This window comes from Oncorhynchus keta, chromosome 22 (genome assembly GCF_023373465.1).
Source record: "Oncorhynchus keta strain PuntledgeMale-10-30-2019 chromosome 22, Oket_V2, whole genome shotgun sequence".
NCBI lineage: Eukaryota > Metazoa > Chordata > Actinopteri > Salmoniformes > Salmonidae > Oncorhynchus > Oncorhynchus keta.
This window is the reverse complement of record NC_068442.1, coordinates 17,462,687-17,484,864: the sequence shown is the minus strand read 5'-3', so window position 1 is coordinate 17,484,864 and position 22,178 is coordinate 17,462,687.

Genomic DNA, 22,178 nt, shown 5'->3' with positions numbered 1-22,178 from the left:
AACTATGATATTACCTACACTTGGACTTTTCTGAACATGTGTATGATAGTGCTGCTGAAGTAGGTAGAAAAACAGATGTCAATGGGAGACACAACCATTATCTACGTAATCATTTCACTGTAAGGTCTACCTACACCTGTTGTATTCGGTAAAGGTGACGAATACATTTTTTTTTAAACTTGATTTATCTCAATGGGTCAAAGAAGGTGGTGTGGATCTATGTAGTATAAACAATAGTTAATGATTAGTGATCCCAGTACTGTGGATGTGCTCAAAAGTCTTTAGTGAGACAATTAATCCCCAGATCCACAGCACATTATCTAATATATATGGGGCGGCAGCGTAGCCTAGTGGTTAGAGCGTTGGACTAGTAACCGGAAGGTTGCGAGTTCAAACCTCCGAGCTGACAAGGTACAAATCTGTCGTTCTGCCCTTGAACAGGCAGTTAACCCACTGTTCCCAGGCCGTCATTGAAAATAAGAATATGTTCTTAACTGACTTGCCTGGTTAAATAAAGGTTAAAAAAAAATATATATATATATACTGTCTGTCTGTCTGCTGCTATCTCACACATGAAAAAAAAATAAACACAGAAGAAGCATTGTATCATAATTGTGTTCAGGGTGATGGAAAGATGGGGAGGAGGCAAGGAGTGAAAGGCATGTCAGTGCAGGACAATGTATCCGGCAGCAGTGTATATGAAATAGATTTTATTTATTTAATTCATGCTTGCAGTCAACAAGACTGAATTATGCAAAATGCACCGTTATATTTAGACAATAGAATGGTTTGGCATTTTGGATACCTTCATGTATAAATCATGGCCCCTTGACACAAAGGAAACTGAAAAAACAGCCATCTCCACACAGTGTCATTAACCTCTCTCTAGTCTACACTCTTAGAAAAAAGGGTTCCAAAAGGCTTCTTTGGCTGTCCCCATAGAGTAACTCTTTTTGGTTCCAGGTAGAACCCTTTTACGTTCTAGGTAGAACCCTTTTAGGTTCCATTTAGAAATATCTGTGGAAATGATTGTACATGGAATCCAAAAGGGTTCTACCTGGATCCAAAAATTGTTCTACCTAGAACCAAAACGGTTTCATCAAAGGGTTCTCCTATGGGGACAACCGTAGGATCCTTTTCGGTTCTAGATAGCACCATTTTTCTAAGAGTGTATCATCCCTTGGCTATGAAGAGGTCAAAACAACACTGCCTCTGCTTCCCTACGATCCTGCTGTAGAAAATCCCACAAATCCAGGTCTTTAAAGGGATCTACAGGGAGGTTGAGAGCCAACACAAACTCAGGCATCTGAGTGCAGCGATCGCTCTCCGAATCCTCCCCTGATGCAGGATGAATGCAAGGTCAAGTGTATTACGTTGACATTTCCGTCCATCATGTACTCTCCATAGGCCTTAAACACGGGTTTTCCATTAGATTACCCTCTTTATATCTTCTTAGTTAGATTGATTTAGAAGTCTTAGTTCATCTTAGTTAGATTGATTTAGAAGTCTTAGTTCATCTTAGTTAGATTGATTTAGAAGTCTTAGTTCATCTTAGTTAGATTGATTTAGAAGTCTTGCATCTGTGCTTGTGTATGCACCTTATGATCTTTCTCTCTCTTTTACACAATCACAGGAAATAATGGACCCAGCTACTGATATGACATTAAAGGGTACAGTATGGCTTACTGAATTATAATAGATGTGCTCAAATGGGACTGGTCTAGGAAAACAAAAAGTGTTGTGTAGTGTTATACTACTACTAATAACAATAATAATATGAATACTACTAATAGTAATACTAATTAATACTTAGTTAAATCAGGTATAGGCCTACAGTTCTTTCACCAATGAGAAAAGTTCCATGGCTGAGGCTTAGCTGTAATTGAGCACTGCATATATTGCTTTTATCTACTGTATGGGACTATGCCCCTTATCTACTGAGTTACTGTTGCTCCAAGTATCTATGGAATGAGATGGATCAACATTGAACCCTGCAGAATCTGAGTGTACTCTATAGAACAAGCACTAACACATCAGGATGGCACATCTAAATTCCAGGGTGGTTTATTGTCTGTGAAGGACACATTTGTACAATGGACCGTGCTAAATGCAATCACTTCCACTGCTTAGTGTTGGAATCTGTGATGAGCTGTAGTGTCTGAAGTGGTGCAGAGTCTGAGTCAAGGAAATCAACTATTGGTTGACCAGGCATTGACCTTCCATTGAATTGTGTTACTTTTATTTCATTTGTCTAACTGAAGTGAAGGGGAGCTCAGTGTTTGAATAGATAAATTGCACTGACAAGTGTGAGTAGAGATCAGCTGGTGCCATAACATCAGGGTAGATTGGCTCCAGTTGACATAAAGAGGAGAAACAGACTATAATTGAATAAATGGAGACGCAGGAATGGAATTTTAAATTATTATTGAGGTTTAAAAATGAGAGAGGAGTTCATAAAGTAGCACATAGAACAGTCCATTGAAGAAGCATTAATAATGCATTTTGTGCCTCACCATTCTGAATACTTCCCAAATGTCATGTTTAAGGCCATCCTGTTCTCTGTATAGAGATTGTTGTTATAACATCAACATACTGACGATGCGGTGCAGTTATGCATCCCATGGTAATGTTGCTATACTTATTTTATATGGGATGATAGGGAGGATCTGTTTAGGTATCTTGTCGCATACCAAAAGGTGTATGTTATTCATCAGTGTCAGGATTCATTGACAGAGAGGAGCAAAGTGCATGAGGCCAGTGGTGTAGTGCTGACTCAGAAACAGACCAGACTAGCCGGGACCTGTCAAATCTCTAATCTTGAGTCAAGGTTAATTACTGGGGTACAAGTAAATGGCATATTGATGATTTTTTTAACATATTCTGCAGGCATTCAAAGTTAACAGTCTGAATAAAAACGTTCAGTAAAACAGTCTTTTGATTAGTGTTTCCACACCACTTGTGACCTGGGCATGGGCTGTATCTGACAGCTGTTTGGAGAGTGTACCTCCTGAATGCTAAGATAATTAAATTGCTAATCAAAAACTGCTGAAGAGTGGGACGTTTTGCATCCTTTTTTCATTCCACTAGTTCAAATGTAAGGCACCCTTATCCCCCAGCAGCCCTCAGATATTGTGTCAATGACTCTGTCAGTAATATCGTAAGGCGATACATAGCACAGCTAGCCATTTGCCATAATAAATCAAATCAAATCAAACTGTATTTGTCACATGCGCCGAATACAACAATGTGTAGACCTTACCTTGAAATGCTTACTTACAAGCCCTTAACCAACAGTGCAGTTAAATAAAGAGTTAAGAAAATATTTACCAAATAAACTAAAGTAACATTTTTTTTTAAAGTAACACAATAAAATAACAATAACGAGGCTATATACAGGGGTACTTGAACTGAGTCAACGTGCAGGGGTACAGGTTAGTCGAGGTAATTTGTATATGTATTTAGGGGTGAAGTGACTATGCATAAATAATAAACAGCGAGAAGCAGCAGTTTAAAAACAAATGAAGGGGGGGAGTGTCAATGTAAATAATCCGGTGGCCATTTGATTAATTGTTTAGCAGTCTTATGGCTTGCGGATAGAAGCTTTCAAGAAGCCTTTTGGTACTAGTCTCGGCACTCCGGTACCACTTGCCATGCAGTAGCAGAGAAAACAGTCTATTTATTTAACCAGGTAAATTGACAGAACATATTCTAATTTACAGCAACAACCTGGGGAATAGTTACAGGAGAGAGGAGATGAATGAGCCATTTGTAAACTGGAGATGATTAGATGGCTTTGATGGTACAGAGGCCAGATTGGGAATTTAGCCAGGACACCAGGGTTAACACCCCTACAATAAGTGCCATGGGATCTTTATGACCGCAGAGTCAGGACACCAGTAAAATGTCCCATCCAAAATACATTATCTTACACAGGGCAATGTCCTCAATCACAGCCCTGGGATATTTTTTAGACCAGCAGAATGGTGCCTCCTACTGGCTCTCCAACACAACTTCCAGCAGCATCTGGTCTCCCATCCAGGGACTGACCAGGACCAATGCTGCTTAGCTTCAGAAGCAAGCCAGCAATGAGATGCAGGGTGGTATGCTGCTGGATATGACTGGAGTCTTTGCATTTTTTGGGCACTAGCCTCGATAGCCACATGTTTTGACAAATCAATGGCACCAAGGTTTTTAAGTACACTTTAATTTATTGACACTTGGCTGTGCAACCCAATTGAATGGCTTTAATCTTGATTAGAGGATTATTTAAAAAAATGTGCTACAAGCTTCAATAAACAATTACAAAACATGGCGGAGCGACATTACCATTTTGACCTCTTGGATTTTGATTAATGACTATGGCAATTTGAATGACTATGGCTGAACATGACAATCCCATATGTACAGTGGCTTGCGAAAGTATTCATCCCCCTTGGCATTTTTCCTATTTTGTTGCCTTACAACCTCGAATTAAAATTTTGGGGGGGGTTGTATCACTTGGTTTACACAACATGCAAGAAGCCAAAAGCTTTGAAGATGCAAAACATTTGGGGGGGGAACAAACAAGAAATAAGACAAAGAAATTGAAAACTTGAGCGTGCATAACTACCACCCCCCCCAAAGTCAATATACTTAGAACTACCTTTTCAGCAATTACAGCTGCAAGCCTCTTGGTGTACTGCTCCTGCTCCTTCAAGTTGTATGGGTTCCGCTGGTGTACAGCAATCTTTAAGTCATACCACATATTCTCAATTAGATTGAGGTCTGGGATTTGGCAAGGCCATTCCAAGACATTTAAATGTTTCCCCCTCACTTGAGTGTTGCCTTACCAGTATGTTTAAGGTAATTGTCCTGCTGGAAGGTGAACCTCCATCTCAGTCTTATATCTCTGATAGACTGAAACAGGTTCCCCTCAAGAATTACCCTGTATTTAGCGCCATTCATCATTCCTTCAGTTCTGACCAGTTTCCCAGTCCCTTCCGATGAAAAACATTGCCACAGCATGATGCTGCCACCACCATGCTTCACTGTGGAGATGGTATTCTCGGGGTGATTAGGGGTGTCCCAGTCTCAAATGGGATTTCGAAATTGTAATTTCATGACGAATAAAAAACATCTAACCCATCATTGTGATCTCTACAGCGCTGTTGACTGGTCGTCATTGACCTTGCATATGCTTAAACACTGGTAAACACTGATTTATAGGGCTATATTGGGTAAAATTCAATTTTATCTCTGTTCTTTTTTAGTCAGGTTGGTAAATAAAAATCAATTACGGTCCCATTCTCATTTGCTTCTAACAGTACCAAAAATGATAACAGTTCATGGTAGAAATAGTTTTAGTTACTTAGCTCCATGGTCCAGGAATTCTCTCCTGAACATTTAAACATTTGATGTAGTTTCGTTGGTGGAGTTTATACACTTGATGGATGTATATATCATAGAAGAGTGTAATTGTCTTTAGGACAGCTGTTTTTAGTCAAGGCTCATGTTTTTACGTAAAATGTTTCTGATGTACAGTACTGTAAGTGTGTTTATAGTTTAGTTTAATGTTGTGTTAGTGTATGTATGTTGTTTGGTCTGAAACATTGTTCCTCCTGCTGCTATTGGACCAGGTCTCTCTTGGAAAAGCGATGTTACCTCAATGAGAAAAACCTGTATAAATAAAGGTAAAATTAAACAAAGTAAAAATCTATGGAAGACTGAAACAGGTTTCCCTCAAGAATTTCCCTGGATTTAGCGCCATCCATCATTCCTTCAATTCTGACCAGCTCCCCAGTCTGACCAGTTTTCCATGATGCTGCCACCACCATGCTTCACTGTGGGGATGGTGTTCTCGGGGTGATGAGAGGTGTTGGGTTTGCGCCAGACATTGCCTTTTCCTTGATGACCAAAAAGCTCTATTTTTGTTTAATCTGACCCCAGTACCTTCTTCCATATGTTTGGGGAGTCTCCCACATGCCTTTTGGCGAACACCAAACATGTTTGCTTGTTTTTTTCTTGAAGATTTTTTTTTTCTTCTGGCCACTTCCGTAAAGCCCATCTCTGTGGAGTGTCCTGCTTAAGGTGGTCCTATGGACAGATACTCCTATCTCCTCTGTTGAGCTTTGTAGCTCCTTCAGGGTTATCTTTGGTCTCTTTGTTGCCTCTCTGATTAATGCCGTTGTTGCCTGGTCCATGAGTTTTGGTGGGCGGCCCTCTCTTGGCAGGTTTGTTGTGGTGCCATATTCTTTCATTTTTTATGATGGATTTAATGGTCCTCCGTGGGATGTTCAAAATTTCGGATATGTTTTATAACCCAACGCTGATCTGTACTTCTCCACAATTTTGTCCCTGACCTGTTTGGAGAGCTCCTTGGTCTTCATGGTGCCGCTTGCTTGGTGGTGCCCCTTGCTTAGTGGTGTCGCAGACTCTGTGGCCTTTCAGAACGGGTGTATATATACTGAGATTGCACACAGGTGAACTTGCACACAGGTGGACTTTATTTAACTAATAATGTGACTTCTGAAGGTACTGGTTGCACCATATCTTATTTAGGGGCTTCAATACTTATGCAGGCCTGTGTTAATTTTTCTTGTTTTTTTTAAACAAGTTATTTTTTTCATTTCACTTCAGCAATTTTGACTATTTTGTGTATGCCTTATCATGAAATCCAAATAAAAATACATTTAAATTACAGGTTGTAATGCAACCAAATAGGACAAATGCCAAGGGGGATGAATACTTTTGCAAGGCACTGTAATACCCTGTGAAAACTGTGTATTAGAAACACTAGGGTCAACAGCAAAGGCTGTAGTAAACATATGTTGATTTGCATTGCAGCAAACAATTGTGTTGCTTTCAAACTTCAAAGAAACCACACATTCATAATTGAATTGTCACTGTTTGGTTGAATTCTCTAATATGCCATCCACGTAATTAGTTTAACTTTTACGTTCATGTAAACTAAAGTACCCTGGGTTGGTTTAGCCAATAAGAAGCCTTGTTAAGTTTTTAGGCCAATTATATGAAATCTGCAATTACTGTTATGAGGAAAACTTTTTAGTTGCTCAGACTCGTGATGCTCCTCGAAAATAGAGGAGAAGAGAGAGACGACACTATTGATGTTGAGCTTCAAACTTTTACACCTGTCAAGAGATAACGAAATTGTATTTAGCAAAAATACTGTTGCTTTAACTTACTTACATGTTACAAGTGTACAAAAAGTCTATGTCGTTAAACTTCTATCTATCTATCTATCTATCTATCTATCGAAATAACCTGAATGTGCCTGCTGTGTGGAGGATTAGCCATCATTGCAACAGGAGCTAGCGCAGCTTGTCGGATCGGGAGCTGCTGAGAAGGGCTTTGTTCCGAGACAAGCAGAGAACTTATTTTGTGATGCTGGACATCTCTCTATTGCATTTAGGGCATTTTCCACCATGGATTACAGATAGGAGACAACCTTGAAATTATTGTTTCAGGGGGTTTGCTGTGGTGCTGTGAGTAACATTGGGTTTTCCCATTCATTTGCTGAATCATTCAGCTTACATCGACATTTGTTGAGCTCCAACATGTGCCAACATTAGCTTGCATGACTTGGTTTTGGGAGTGCACTCTATACCCAGGGGTTGTATTTATATTGCTATATTGTGAATTATTGTATTTGTATTACCTGATCATTTTTACTAGATAATTACACTAGCCTCTCGTTTGTTCCCTAGTGAGTCAATATCATTCAAGTTAATTTACTGATATGTCCCTTTCACCATTATTATCATGCTGATCTATCCAGGTCTGTGGTGAGAGGGTTACACATAGCTTGGTTGCAACTTTGTGAGAGAGAGATACAGATCATTATATTATATATAGAATGCCTATTATTCTGTTTCAAGCACAAATTGTCCAGGTAGTCACCAACATTGAGAAGATTCCCAAGTACTGTTCACTGGGTGTCTGGCAAAGCCACTCACTTAATAATATAGAGTAGGAACAAAAGGTGCTACATACACTTACTCAAAACAATATCCCATAACACACAGGTGGAAAAATACTACCTAAGTATGATCCCCAATTAGAGACAACGATAGCCAGCTGCCTGCCTCTAATTGGGAATCGTACCAACACACCAACATAGAAAAAACAAACTCGAACCCCACGTAGAAAACATAAACTAGTCTTTTTATTTTATTTTTTTATTTTATTTCACCTTTATTTAACCAGGTAGGCTAGTTGAGAACAAGTTCTCATTTGCAACTGCGACCTGGCCAAGATAAAGCATAGCAGTGTGAACAGACAACACAGAGTTACACATGGAGTAAACAATTTAGCAAGTCAATAACACAGTAGAAAAAAAATGGGCAGTCTATATACAATGTGTGCAAAAGGCATGAGGAGGTAGGCGAATAATACAATTTTGCAGATTAACACTGGTGATAAATGATCAGATGGGCATGTACAGGTAGAGATATTGGTGTGCAAAAGAGCAGAAAAGTAAATAAATAAAAACAGTATAAAAACAGTATGGGAATGAGGTAGGTGAAAAAGGGTGAGCTATTTACCAATAGACTATGTACAATCCCTAGTCACGCCCTGACTACCATAGAAAAAAAGGCGTCCTATGGTCAAGACGTTACAGTACCCCCCCGAAGAACCTGCTCAGCTCTCTGATACACCATATTTGGTGGTGGCTCTGGTGCGGGCCGAAGAACCATCTCATCCCGCGGATCCAGCCATGGACCCAGGCTGAACACTGTACCTGGAATGGACCTCAGTGCAGAAGAAGGCTCCTGTCTTGGAGCTGGTCTGAAAGCCATGCTCTGAAGGGGCATTGGCGCAGAGGAAGGCTCCTGCCATGGAGCGGAACCGGACGTTGAAACTGGACTTGGCTGGAACCTGCGCAGAGGAAGACTCCGTGCTGGCGGTTCCGGACCGTTGACCGTCGCAGGAGGTTTGGGACCGTTGACCATCTCAGGAGGTTCCAGACTGTGGACCATCGTTGGAGGTTCCGGACTGTGGACTGTCGCCGGAAGCTCTGGACTGGGAACTGTCACCGGAAGCTCTGGACTGGGGATTGTCGCAGGGAGCATGGTGCGTGGGGACGGCACTGGTGGTACCGGTCTGGTGACACGCACCTCAGGTCGAGTGCGAGGAGCAGGCACAGGACGTAGCGGACTGAGAAGGCACACTTGAGGGAGAGTACGAGTAGCAGGCACTGGACGTACTGGGCTGTGGAGGCGCACTGGAGACCTGGTGCGTAGAGCTGGCACAGATGGTGCCGGAACGATGAAATACTCCACACGTGAGTGCAGGGAGCTAGCACAGGACATACTGGGCTGTGGAGGCGTACTGGAGACCTGGTGCGTAGAGCTGGCACAGATGGTGCCGGAACGATGAAATACTCCACACGGTGAGTGCAGAGAGCTAGCACAGGACATACTGGGCTGTGGAGACGTACTGGAGACCTGGTGCTTATAGCCGGCATCACTTGTAACGGAACTTTAACACACTTCTCAGGATGAGTAAGGAGAGCTGACTCAGGTGGCTTTAAATCGATAACACGCTCCTTAGGGCAAATGCCGTGCATCCTCCACCAATTCAATAACTCTCTCATTTCTCTCTCCTCCACATTCTCCCGCAACTCACTGACAGTCTCTGTTTCACTCCTCGGCTCCGCCGACCACCCCATGTGCCCCCCTAAAAAAATGTATTGGTGCTGTCTTTTTGGCTTTCCTTGTGATCGCGACCCCTGGCGTCTTCGCTGTTCTCCCTTTTCTCCTTGCGTCTCCCGCCAAGGAAGGCGATCCTGTTCTGCCAGGATTTCCTTCCAAGTCCAAGATCCCTTCCCGACCAGAATCTCCTCCCAAGTCCATGTCATCCTCTCCTCTTGGGCACGCTGTTTGGTCCTGTTGTGATGGGATATTCTGACACAATCGTGCAGCATATGTTGAGTTCCACATAATATTTAATAGTGAAACTTAGCAAAACAAACAATAAACAAACAAAACAACAAACCGTGACAACAGAGGTGCTACATACACTTAGTCAAAACAATATCCCATAACACACAGGTGGAAAAATGCTACTTAAGTATGATCCCCAATTAGAGACAACGATAGCCAGCTGCCTGCCTCTAATTGGGAATCATACGAACACACCAACATAGAAAAACAAACTCGAACCCCACATAGAAAATATAAACTAGACCAAATGTCTAGTCACGCCCTGACCTACTCTACCATAGAAAATAAAGGATTCCTATGATTAGGACGTGACACAGACAGAGTAGTCTCTGCTAGCTGATACACAGCTTGCCTAGCTCAAATGGCCCCTTACAGCACCTTACACAGCCGGCACAAAGGTGACTTTGGCAGCGATTACAGTTGTAGAGTCTTTCTGGGTAAGTCTAAGATTTTTCCACAACTGGATTGTGCAACATTTGTCCATTTTATTTCAAAATTCTTCGAACTCTATCAAAATGGTTGTTGATCATGGCTCGACAACAATTTTCAGGTCTTGCCATAGACTTCCAATTAGATTTAAGTCATAACTCTAACTCGGCCACTCAGGAACATTCACTTTCTTCTTGGGAAGCAACTCCAGTGTAGATTTGGCCTTGTAGTTTAGCTTATTTTCCTGCTGAAAGGTCAATTCATCCGAGTGTCTGGTGGAAAGCAGACTATAACAGGTTTTCCTCTAAGATTTTGTTGTACTTTGCTCCATTCCGTTTATTTTTTATCCAGAAAACTCCCTAGTCTACGATTACAAGCATACCCATAACACGATACAGCCATCACTATACTTGAAAATATGGAGAGTGTAACTCAGTAATGTGATGTATTGTATTTACCCCAAACACAACACCTTGTATTCCAGACTACAAGATAATGGCTTTGCAATTTTTTTGCAGTATTACTTTTGTGCCTTCTGTACAGGCTTTCTTATTTTCAGTCTGTCATTTAGGATAGTAACTATAGTGCCATGTTGTTGATCCATCCTTAGTTTTCTCATATCATAGCCATTAAACTTTGTAACTGTTTTAAAGTCAACATTGGCCTCATGGTGAAATCCCTTTTTCCCGTTTTCTTCCTATCTGGCAGTTAGGAAGTACGCCTGTATCTTTGTAGTGGCTGGGTGTATTGATACACCATCTTAATAACTTCACCATGCTCAAGGGGATATTCAATGTCTGCTTTTTAATTTTTTTCAACCCATCTACCAATAAGTGCCCTTCTTCGAGATTAATTGGAAAACCTCCCTGGTCTTTGTGGGTGAATCTGTGTTTGAAATTCTCTGCTCGACTGAGCGACCTTTCTGATACCTTACTGACCTTACTGATAATTGTATGTGTGGGATACAGTGATGGTAGTCATTCAAAAATCATGTTAAACACTATCCATGAGATTATGTGAATTGGTACACATTTTTACTCCTGTAGTTGAAAAATTATGGACTCAAGACATTTCAGCTTTTTATTTATTTATTAATTTGTAAAAATCTTGAACAACATCATTACACTTTGACATTATGTGGTATTGTGTTTAGGCCAGTGACAAAAACATCTCAATTTAATCCATTTTAAATTCAGGCTGTAACACAACCAAATGTAGAAAAAGTCAAGGCATGTGAACACTTTCTGAAGGCACTGTTCCTTGGGTAAAGGAGATGAGATCCATTTTGGCAAGAGCACACACTTCCTCTGACAGAGATAGAGCCCTCCCGCCCTCCCATACCACCCAGAGCCCATCCCCTCAGTGAACTCTGCTGATGGATTTTCTCAAAACATATTCTGTCACAGACATTCCAATATTAATTATCTCTGTCCTTCTACTCTTCCTCTCTTTGTGGCCATGCTTTCCCTACTTTCTTTCTCACAGTAGGCAGATTTCCATTGACCCAGGTTTAGTCGACAAAAAACAATGGCTGAAGAAAAACCCTTGTGGCATTTGTACTGGAAACGGCAGATAAACTATAGGAGTACAATTTTATTCGTTCAACAATGGTAGATTTTTCTTTTGTCAAAGCTTTTTAAATCAAATCAAATCAAATGAAACTTTATTTGTCACATGCGCCGAATAAAACAAGTATTCGTGAAGTGTTTACTTACAAACCCTTAACCAACAATGTAGGGTAAGAAAATATTTACTAAATAAACTAAAGTTTAAAAAGTAACACAATAAAATAACAATAACGAGGCTATATACAGGGGGCACCAGTACTGAGTCAGTGTGCGGGGATACAGGTTAGTCGATGTAATTTGTACATGTAGGTAGGGGTGAAGTGACTATGCATAGATAATAAACAGCAAGTAGCAGCAGTGTACAAAACAAATGGAGGGGTAGTGTCAATGTAAATAGTCCGGTGGCCATTTGATTAATTGTTTAGCAGTCTTATGGCTTGGTGGTAGAAGCTGCGACAAATGATGATGAAAACAGTGGTTTTTAATCAATTATGGTTGCCGAATAATTTTGAAGGTGTGTTTCCATTGAACTCTCTTTTGTGGATTTAAACAGCTGGATTTATGATTTTTATTAAAAATGTTCCTAAAAACCTAGAATGTCAAATAAAAATTAAGTTGTTGAAGTTTTTCCCCAATTAGGTAAATTGTGCATTAATGAAGTGGCGAAAGCCTGTATGCCCTGCCCACGTATCTGTTGCATTTCTTAGGTAGCCCACACTTTCATTCATGTGGTCCTAGTAGAGATATGAAACAAATTGGTGGTGAAACTTCAAATCGCAATGTAAAGCAATTCGGGGCATTCTTGAATGTCAAGACAATCCTTGCATTGAAAGTAGAAATACTTTTATATACACTGCTAAAAAAAATAAAGGGAACACTTAAACAACACATTGTAACTCCAAGTCAATCACACTTCTGTGAAATCAAACTGTCCACTTAGGAAGCAACACTGATTGACAATACATTTCACATGCTGTTGTGCAAATGGAATAGACAACAGGTGGAAATTATAGGCAATTAGCAAGACACCCCCAATAAAGGAGTGGTTCTGCAGGTGGTGACCACAGACCACTTCTCAGTTCCTATGCTTCCTGGCTGATGTTTTGGTCACTTTTGAATGCTGGCGGTGCTTTCACTCTAGTGGTAGCATGAGACAGAGTCTACAACCCACACAAGTGGCTCAGGTAGTGCAGCTCATCCAGGATGGTACATCAATGCAAGCTGTGGCAAGAAGGTTTGCTGTGTCTGTCAGCGTAGTGTCCAGAGCATGAAGGCGCGACCAGGAGACAGGCAAGTACATCAGGCGACGTGGAGGAGGCCGTAGGAGGGCAACAACCCAGCAGCAGGACCGCTACCTCCGCCTTTGTGCAAGGAGGATCAGGAGGAGCACTGCCAGAGCCCTGCAAAATGACTTCCAGCAGGCCACGAATGTGCATGTGTCTGCTCAAATGGTCAGAAACAGACTCCATGAGGGTGATAATGAGGGCCCGACGTCCACAGGTGGGGTTTGAGCTTACAGCCCAACACTGTGCAGGACGTTTGGCATTTGCCAGAGAACACCAAGATTGGCAAATTCGCCACAGGCGCCCTGTGCTCTTCACAGATGAAAGCAGGTTCACACTGAGCACATGTGACAGACGTGACAGTCTGGAGACGCCGTGGAGAACGTTCTGCTTGCTGCAACATCCTCCAGCATGACCAGTTTGGCGGTGGGTCAGTCATGGTGTGGGGTGGCATTTCTTTGGGGGGCCGCACAGCCCTCCATGTGCTTGCCAGAGGTAGCCTGACTGCCATTAGGTACCGAGATGAGATCCTCAGACCCCTTGTGAGACCATATGCTGGTGCGGTTGGCCCTGGGTTCCTCCTAATGCAAGACAATGCTAGACCTCATGTGGCTGGAGTGTGTCAGCAGTTCCTGCAAGAGGAAGGCATTGATGCTATGGACTGGCCCGCCCGTTCCCCAGACCTGAATCCAATTGATCACATCTGGGACATCATGTCTCGCTCCATCCACCAACGCCACGTTGCACCACAGACTGTCCAGGAGTTGGCGGATGCTTTAGTCCAGGTCTGGGAGGAGATCCCTCAGGAGACCATCTGCCACCGCATCAGGAGCATGCCCAGGCGTTGTAGGGAGGTCATACAGGCACGTGGAGGCCACACACACTACTGAGCCTCATTTTGACTTGTTTTAAGGACATTACATCAAAGTTGGATCAGCCTGTAGTGTGGTTTTCCACTTTAATTTTGAGTGTGACTCCAAATCCAGACCTCCATGGGTTGATAAATTTGATGTCCATTGATCATTTTTGTGTGATTTTGTTGTCAGCACATTCAACTATGTAAAGAAACAAGTATTTAATAATAATATTTAATTCATTCAGATCTAGGATGTGTTATTTTAGTGTTCCCTTTATTCTTTTGAGCAGTGTAGTTTAATAAATGGATTTTGCAAGCAGTAGGCATTTAGGTTTTTAGGAACATTTTAAAAAAAAAGCATAAGTCCAGCTGTTTAAATCCAGAAAAGAGAGTTAAATGGAAATACACCATGGTGGGCAACTGTCACATCTATTTTCTATCCCAGCTTTCTATATGTCGACACAAAATCCCTGGATAAGTTCATGGAAACCTACCTAGTGTCTCTCTACATCTGACAGCATCTCTCTTTGTCATTTCTGTGTCTGTCTCTCTTTTTCTCGCATCCTCTTTCCTCCGCTCACACAGATCATTAATGTAAGTTTAATTTGTCAAATCAAAGTGGACAAGACAGACCATTCATTTGCAACAAAACAATACACTATTAGCAAGTAATCTCTCTCACGCATGGCTGACCATATGCCATGAAATCAGATACTGAGACAGATTTGACTACTTAGCACCGGTTATTTTTAAAAGAAGATCAAAAGGTGAATGGAGAATAAAGATGTGACAGATTTGTGTTTTATTTTTCAAAATCCCCTCTGTGCCCATCTGGAAGAATCATACCAGCTAAAATATTGTAGAAGTGTAAAAACACTTCTAACACATCACACAGCAAAGGAGCTTAACTGTACAAGCGATTAAATTACTTTAAAGGAAAAATAACATCAGTAGAAGTAACACTGAGTCCAGCAAAGACTAGATCCACAAAACCCCTCACTATAGATAGAGAAAAACAGTGAGTTCTGAGAGTTGGAGTAGTGGCAGCTGTAAAGAAAACAACTAGTGGCGTCTGCGAGTGGAATTGCTAATAAATTGCCAATGTGTTTTAGAGTAAGATAGCAAGGACAATGGAACTGCTGCAGATGATAGAAAGTGCAGACAACCCACCAGGCTGGAGAGCTGTTTCTTAGGAAAACATATGCCACAGGCCTGCGGCAAAGTGTCAGACACAACTGAGAGGCTGAACGATGGTGGACTACCATCAAAACAGACACACACGTGCCCAGACACACAAACACACACGCACAAGCACACACAGGCATGTCACTCTGGCACTCATGGGGCGGCAGTGTAGCCTAGTGGTTAGAGCATTGGACTAGTAACCGAAAGGTTGCAAGTTCAAATCCCCGAGCTGACAAGGTACAAAATCTGTCGTTCTGCCCTTGAACAGGCAGTTAACCCACTGTTCCTAGGCCATCATTGAAAATAAAAATTTGTTCTTGACTAGTAAAATAAAGGTATAAAAAAAAAATAATAAAAAAAAAAAAACATGTGCGCATACACACACACTCCAATCACCAACCTCCCTGCACAGCTGAGAAACTACATGTCTGGGACTCACACATTCTTTTATGCACTGTCTTTTTGTGCTTCTTGATATTTTACTCTCCTCTCCTCTCTCTTCCACTCTGGCTTGCACGCAGAAAGAAGGTGAACATTTGCAGTGTGCAGTGAATCATAGTGGATGATTGGCATCAACAGAGAGGGCAAAGGGCACCTCCCAAAGCCAGAGCGCAGTGACCTGTCAGCATCTAACATAGTTTTTACAAAACACATTCTCAGCAGTGCTTCAGTATCTACCAACTTGGCTATAGATCTCTTCCTTAATATTTTCTCTCAACTCATGTCTCAAAGGAGGTTGGAGTACATACAAAAGGTCTTCTCGGGTCCAAAAAGTTGGACCAGAACGGACCCCAGGACAATCAGACCCGAACCCGAATGGACCCTTGGACAAACTGACCTAGAGCCGACCCATACCCTAACAAGTCTTGGTCTAGACCAGAACAGATTGGACCCGAGCGACAATAAAATATAAGTTTATCAGCCAAGTTGCTCTTCTGGTTAACGAGTAGGGCTTTACATGTTGGCTAGGCTTTCTATAAGTCAATACATTCGCATTCGTGTAAAATAAATATTTTATAGGCTATGCAGAGCCGTGCTCATGTCCATTCAGGTCCACTCGGGTCTATCAACTGTAGTTACATAGACCCGAGACCCATGACATTCAAACAGGACCCAACCCTGTTGACAAATTAGAATTTTGGATCCGAGACCCATCTGTATTTCAGTCCCTGTGGATCCGTGAATAACTCTAGTACATACTGTAACTCTAAAAGTTACAGTTAAGTAACATAGTTCATATTCTGTGTGCCTCAGTTGGTAGAGCGTGGTGCTTGCAACACCATGGATGTGGTTTCGTCTCCCATGTGGGACCAGTATGAAAAGTATGAAAATATACACTACTGTAAGTCATTCTGAATAACAGTATCTGCTAAAAAAAAATAAAAAAAATACAGCACCTTGCTTAGTGCACAAAGTTTATTCCTCATCAACATTCCCAATGAGTTCTGCTTTGCAATGTCAGTCCCCCAGACTTAAGGCTCGGGTCCTAGAGAATAAAGAGTATTCAGCAGGTTCCTTAAATCAAACAGACCATGAAGGTTTCATTTTCAATTGATCTGATGCAATTTACAGTACTTCCCAGAGTCAGGACATTTTGCTCACTGCTTTTATAAGGACCGGAATGCTGCAAACAGGTCTGCTGCTGTGTGTGTGTGTGTGTGTCTGTGTCTGTCTGTCTGTGTCTGTGTGTGTCCGTGCTTGCGTGTGTTTGCGTGTGTCTGTGTATGTCTGTGTGTGTGTGTGTGTGTGTGTGTGTGTGTGTGTGTGTGTGTGTGTGTGTGTGTGTGTGTGTGTGTGTGTGTGTGTGTGTGTGTGTGTGTGTGTGTGTGTGTGTGTGTGAGATAAAGAGAGAGAGCAAAAGAGGGAGAAAGAGAGAAGCTAGAGATAAGTAGTCATTGAGGATTGAAACATTTAATTGGTTGAAAAAAATGGTAGACATTGGTTTGTTATGTTAGGAATGCGCCATTTATCTGATCAGAAAATTGAAGTTCAACCATGAGTTGCCATCTCCCAGGAATTTCTCCATTAGTTCCACTTGAAAATTCTTAAGGGTTTTCTCCTTCTTTAAAGGTCACCACTATTGATACAACGGAGAAATAAAGTATGACAATATAAGGCAAACTAAAGTTTAGGCTTGATACACATAGCTTTAGCTGCATAAAAATAAACTTTGTCATGGTGTGACAGTATGTGCGGTACACATCCTACTCATTGTGTTTTATTCATATCATGTGGATGGGGATGAGCCCTCACCTGCCATGGAAACATTGTTTTGGAATGGGAAACCATGTGTGGGAAGACCAAATCAAATCGACCAACTGCTAGGTTCAGAATGGCTATGACAGTAGCCTCTACCTCTCTCCCCTCTTTTCCCTGTTAGGGCTTCTGGCCTTGCCTCAAAATAATCCCAGTTCTGTGATTGCTAGGGGACTACAATTCAACTGGTGGATTTTAAACTTCCGCTACACCACGGCGTCAATGTGCCTTCAATGTGACATTCTACCTGCTACACCGATACCAACCTAAATCAACTGTATTTCTTATTATATTAATTCCCAGGATAGAATGAATGCACACGTCAGCCATCAAGGATTTAACCTCTGCAATTCATGAGCAGGACACTGCCATTGGACACGGCACAACGCGAGCAGTATAGCAGCTTTCATTGATTTCAAAGAAAGCATTCCCTCAATGGCTGATGGCAGTGTTGGAGGCCCGATGTAGTGTAGCAGCATTGTAAGAATGACACAACATAGATTTAGAAAAAAGAACAATCAAAGTTAGTTAAAAGAACAATCAAAGGGCCCAATCATCACGTGGTCCTTCTGTAGCACAGTTGGTAGAGCATGGCGCTTGTAACGCCAGGGTAGTGTGTTCGATTCCCGGGACCACCCATACGTAGAATGTATGCACACATGACTGTAAGTCGCTTTGGATAAAAGCGTCTGCTAAATGGCATATATTATGATATATTTGGTGTGTGACAAAATGGTGACACTCAATGAACTATTTGACCACTCAAGTCAGTCAAACCCAATATTGACCAATTAATACTAGAACGGCAAGGCCTTGAGGGTCCCCCGTTCAAGCTAAGGAGCGGTCATTAGGGCTGCAACCTTCTAACAGTGTCTCACGCCCTGATCTGTTTCACCTGTCTTTGAGATTGTCTCCACCCCCCTCCAGGTGTCGCCCATCTTCCCCTATATCCCCTGTGCATTTACACTTGTGTTTACTGTCTGTCTGTTGCCAGTTCATCTTGTTTGAAAACGCCTACCAGCGTTTTGTGTCTCAGATCCGGCAGTTTCCAGTTTCTCTTTTCTCGTCCTCCTAGTTTATGACCCTGGCCTGTCCTGACCCTGTACCCGCCCGCCTGACCACTCTGCCTGTCCCTGAGTCTGCCTGCCGTCCCGTACCTTTGCTCCACCTCTGGATTACCGACCTCTGCCTGACATGACCCTGAGCCTGCCTGCCTTTCTGTGTCTTGGCCTCAACTCTGGATTATCGACCTCTGCCTGCAAAGAAACCACAACTAAAAGGACACCATTAAGAAGAGACTTGCTTGGGCCAAGAAACATGTGCAATGGACATTAGACCGGTGGAAATCTGTTCTTTTGTCTGAGTCCAAATTTGAGATTGTTGTTTCCAACCGCCGTGTCTTTGTGAGACGCAGAGTAGGTGAACGGATGATCTCTGCATGTGTTTTTCACACCGTGAAGCATGGAGGTGGAGGTGTGGCGGTGCTTTGCTGGTCACACTGTCAGTGATTTATTTAGAATTCAAGGCACACTTAACCAGCATGGCTACCACAGCATTCTGCAGCGATGCGCCATCCCACCTGGTTTGCTCTTAGTGGGACTAAAATGTGTTTTTCAACCGGACAATGACCCAATACACACCTCCAGGCTGTGTAAGGGCTATTTCACCAAGAAGGAGAGTGGTGGAGTGCTGCATCAGATGACCTGGCCTCTACAATCACCCTACCTCAAACAAATTTAGATGGGTTGGAATGAGTTGGACTGCAGAGTGAAGAAAAACCAGCCAACAAGTGCTCAGCATATGTGGGAACTCCTTCAAGACTGTTGGAAAAGTATTCCTGGTGACTACCTCAATGAATCTGGTTGAGATAATGCCAAGAGTGTGCAAAGCTGTCCTCAAGGCAAAGAGTGGCTGCCAGAATATAAAATATGAACTCAGCAAAAAAGGAAACGGCATATTTTCAGGATTCTGTCTTTCAAAGATAATTTGTAAAAATCCAAATAACTTCACAGATCTTCATTGTAAAGGGTTTAAACACTGTTACCCATATTTGTAAAATGAACCTTAAACAATTAATGAACATGCACCTGTGGAACGGTCGTTAAAACACTAACAGCTTGTAGACGGTAGGCAATTTAGGTGACAGTTATGAAATCTTAGGACACTAAAGAGGCCTTTCTACTGACTCTGAAAAACAACAAAAGAAAGATGCCCTGGGTCCCTGCTCATCTGTGTGAACGTGCCTTAGGCATGCTGCAAGGAGGCATGAGGACTGCACATGTGGCCAGGGCAATACATTGCAATGTCCGTACTGTGAGATGCCTAAGACAGCGCTACAGGGAGACAGGACGGACAGCTGATCATCCTCGCAGTGGCAGACCACATGTAACAACACCTGCACAGGATTGGTACTTCCGAACATCACACCTGGTGGACAGATACAGAATGGCAACAACAACTGCCCGAGTTACACCAGAAACGCACAATCCCTCAATTAGTGCTCAGTCTGTCCGCAATAGGCTGAGAGAGGCTGAACTGAGGCCTTGTAGGCCTGTTGTAAGGCAGGTCCTCACCAGACATCACCTGCAACAACGTTGCCTATGGGCACAAACCCACCGTCACTGGACCAGACAGAACTGGCAAAAAGTGCTCTTCTCTGACGAGATTCACGTTTATCATCAAAGAATTGAGCGTTACACCGAGGCCTGTACTCTGGAGCGGAAACTATTTGGAGGTGGAGGGTCCGTCATGGTCTGGGATGGTGTGTCACAGCATCATCGGATTTAGCTTAATGTTAATGCAGGCAATCTCAACGCTGTGTGTTACAGGGAAGACATACTCTTCCCTCATGTGGTACCTTTCCTGCATGCTCATCCAGACATGACCCTCGATCCAGCATGACAATGCCACCAGCCATACTACTCGTTATGTGCATTTTTTCTGCAAGACAGGAATGTCAGTGACCTGCCATGGCCAGCTTAGAACCCGGATCTCAATCTCATTGAGCACGTCTGGGACCTGTGGATCTGAGGGTGAGAGCTAGTGCCATTCCCCCCAGAGGAATGGTAACTTGCAGGTGCCTTGGTGGAAGAGTGGAGTAAAACCTCACAGCAAGAACTGACAAATCTGTTGCAGTCCATGAGGAGGAGATGCACTACAGTACTTAATGCAGCTGGTGGCCACACCAGATACTGACTGTTACTTTTGATTTTGACTCTCCCTTTGTTCAGGGGCATGTTATTCAACTTATGTTAGTCACATGTCTGTAGAACTTGTTCAGTTTATGTCTCAGTTGTTGAATTTTGTTATGTTCATACAAATACTTACACATGTTAAGTTTGCTGAAAATAAACACAATTGACAGGGAGAGGGTTTTTCTTTTTTTTCTGAGTTTAGTTTGGCTTTTTTGGTTACTACATGATTCTAAATGTATTATTTCATAGTTTTGATTTCTTCACTATTATTATATCATGTAGAAAATAGTAAAATGAAGAAAAACCCTTGACTGAGTAGGTGTGTTTTGATTGGTACTTTGACTGGTACTGTTTTTTTACATATCACAGATGCATGCATGGTCAGCAAATTTCTCAGGTCAGGCTGAGGCTCAGATTAAGAAAAATATCGACAGAGATGTAATAATTAATTTTTTTTTTTTTCATTCAGATCTTGTAGCAGCTCTAACACAGCATGTTCATTAATTTGTCCTGGTCTTCTGGACATTTGAAATCATGCACTCACTGTGTACTACAGGAGGACAGAGTAGACTGATAAAACGTATTGGATTTGATGGACTGATATAGGGTACATACATTAGAATATACCAATATTAGAATATACCAATATATACCATTAGAATATACCAACACAATAGAATGGCACGCCCTGTTCTTCATGCACATTTGGTGATTACATAATGATGCATTATCTGCTTCCCCTCTCTCAGCAACTCACCCATTCTCCCCCATCATATTTTACTTCATTTATTTAATCTATTATTTGTGTGAAATTTGTTTCGGTATAGTTTAGGTTCACTTTCGAGGCAATTATCGGGGTCATTATCAACTGGACACTGCACCTTGCAATGTCGGGAGAATGATCGGGCCCTACAGTAAGAAAAGGAGGGACAATGGGTGAAAACCATTTAAGTTATGACATGCCCTCCTAAAACTGGTTATAACTCAAGCTCTGTTTGTTATATTAAGGTTCTGACAACGGCAGTGTATTATATATACTTGTTTATTCACAACTTAAAAAATGGCAGAGTAGCAAAATACATTCATAAGCAGTCAAAATGACTGCTTTAGCGGTTCTAGTGTTAAATAGAGAAGCTGTCAATTGAATTATTTTTTTACTTATTATTTTTTCTTTGATCAATGATCACTACAAATTCAGGAAATTCCTATCTGCTACAATTGGCTCACTTTCCAGGGAAGATCAGAGACAATAAATAAATCCCCGCCACTTTGTTGTATGCTTAAATAAGCCAATTCATGATTTTCCTTCAACCACCATTGTCTGCAATACGTGTCCAATTCTGCTCGACAAAAGGCATGTTTAGCAAATTATCACACACAAAGATGTTTTATCTATTTTAATTGGACTAATTGTTACCTCATTGCAATAATTCTCAATGCATTTATTAGGTGTTGGAGATGAGATG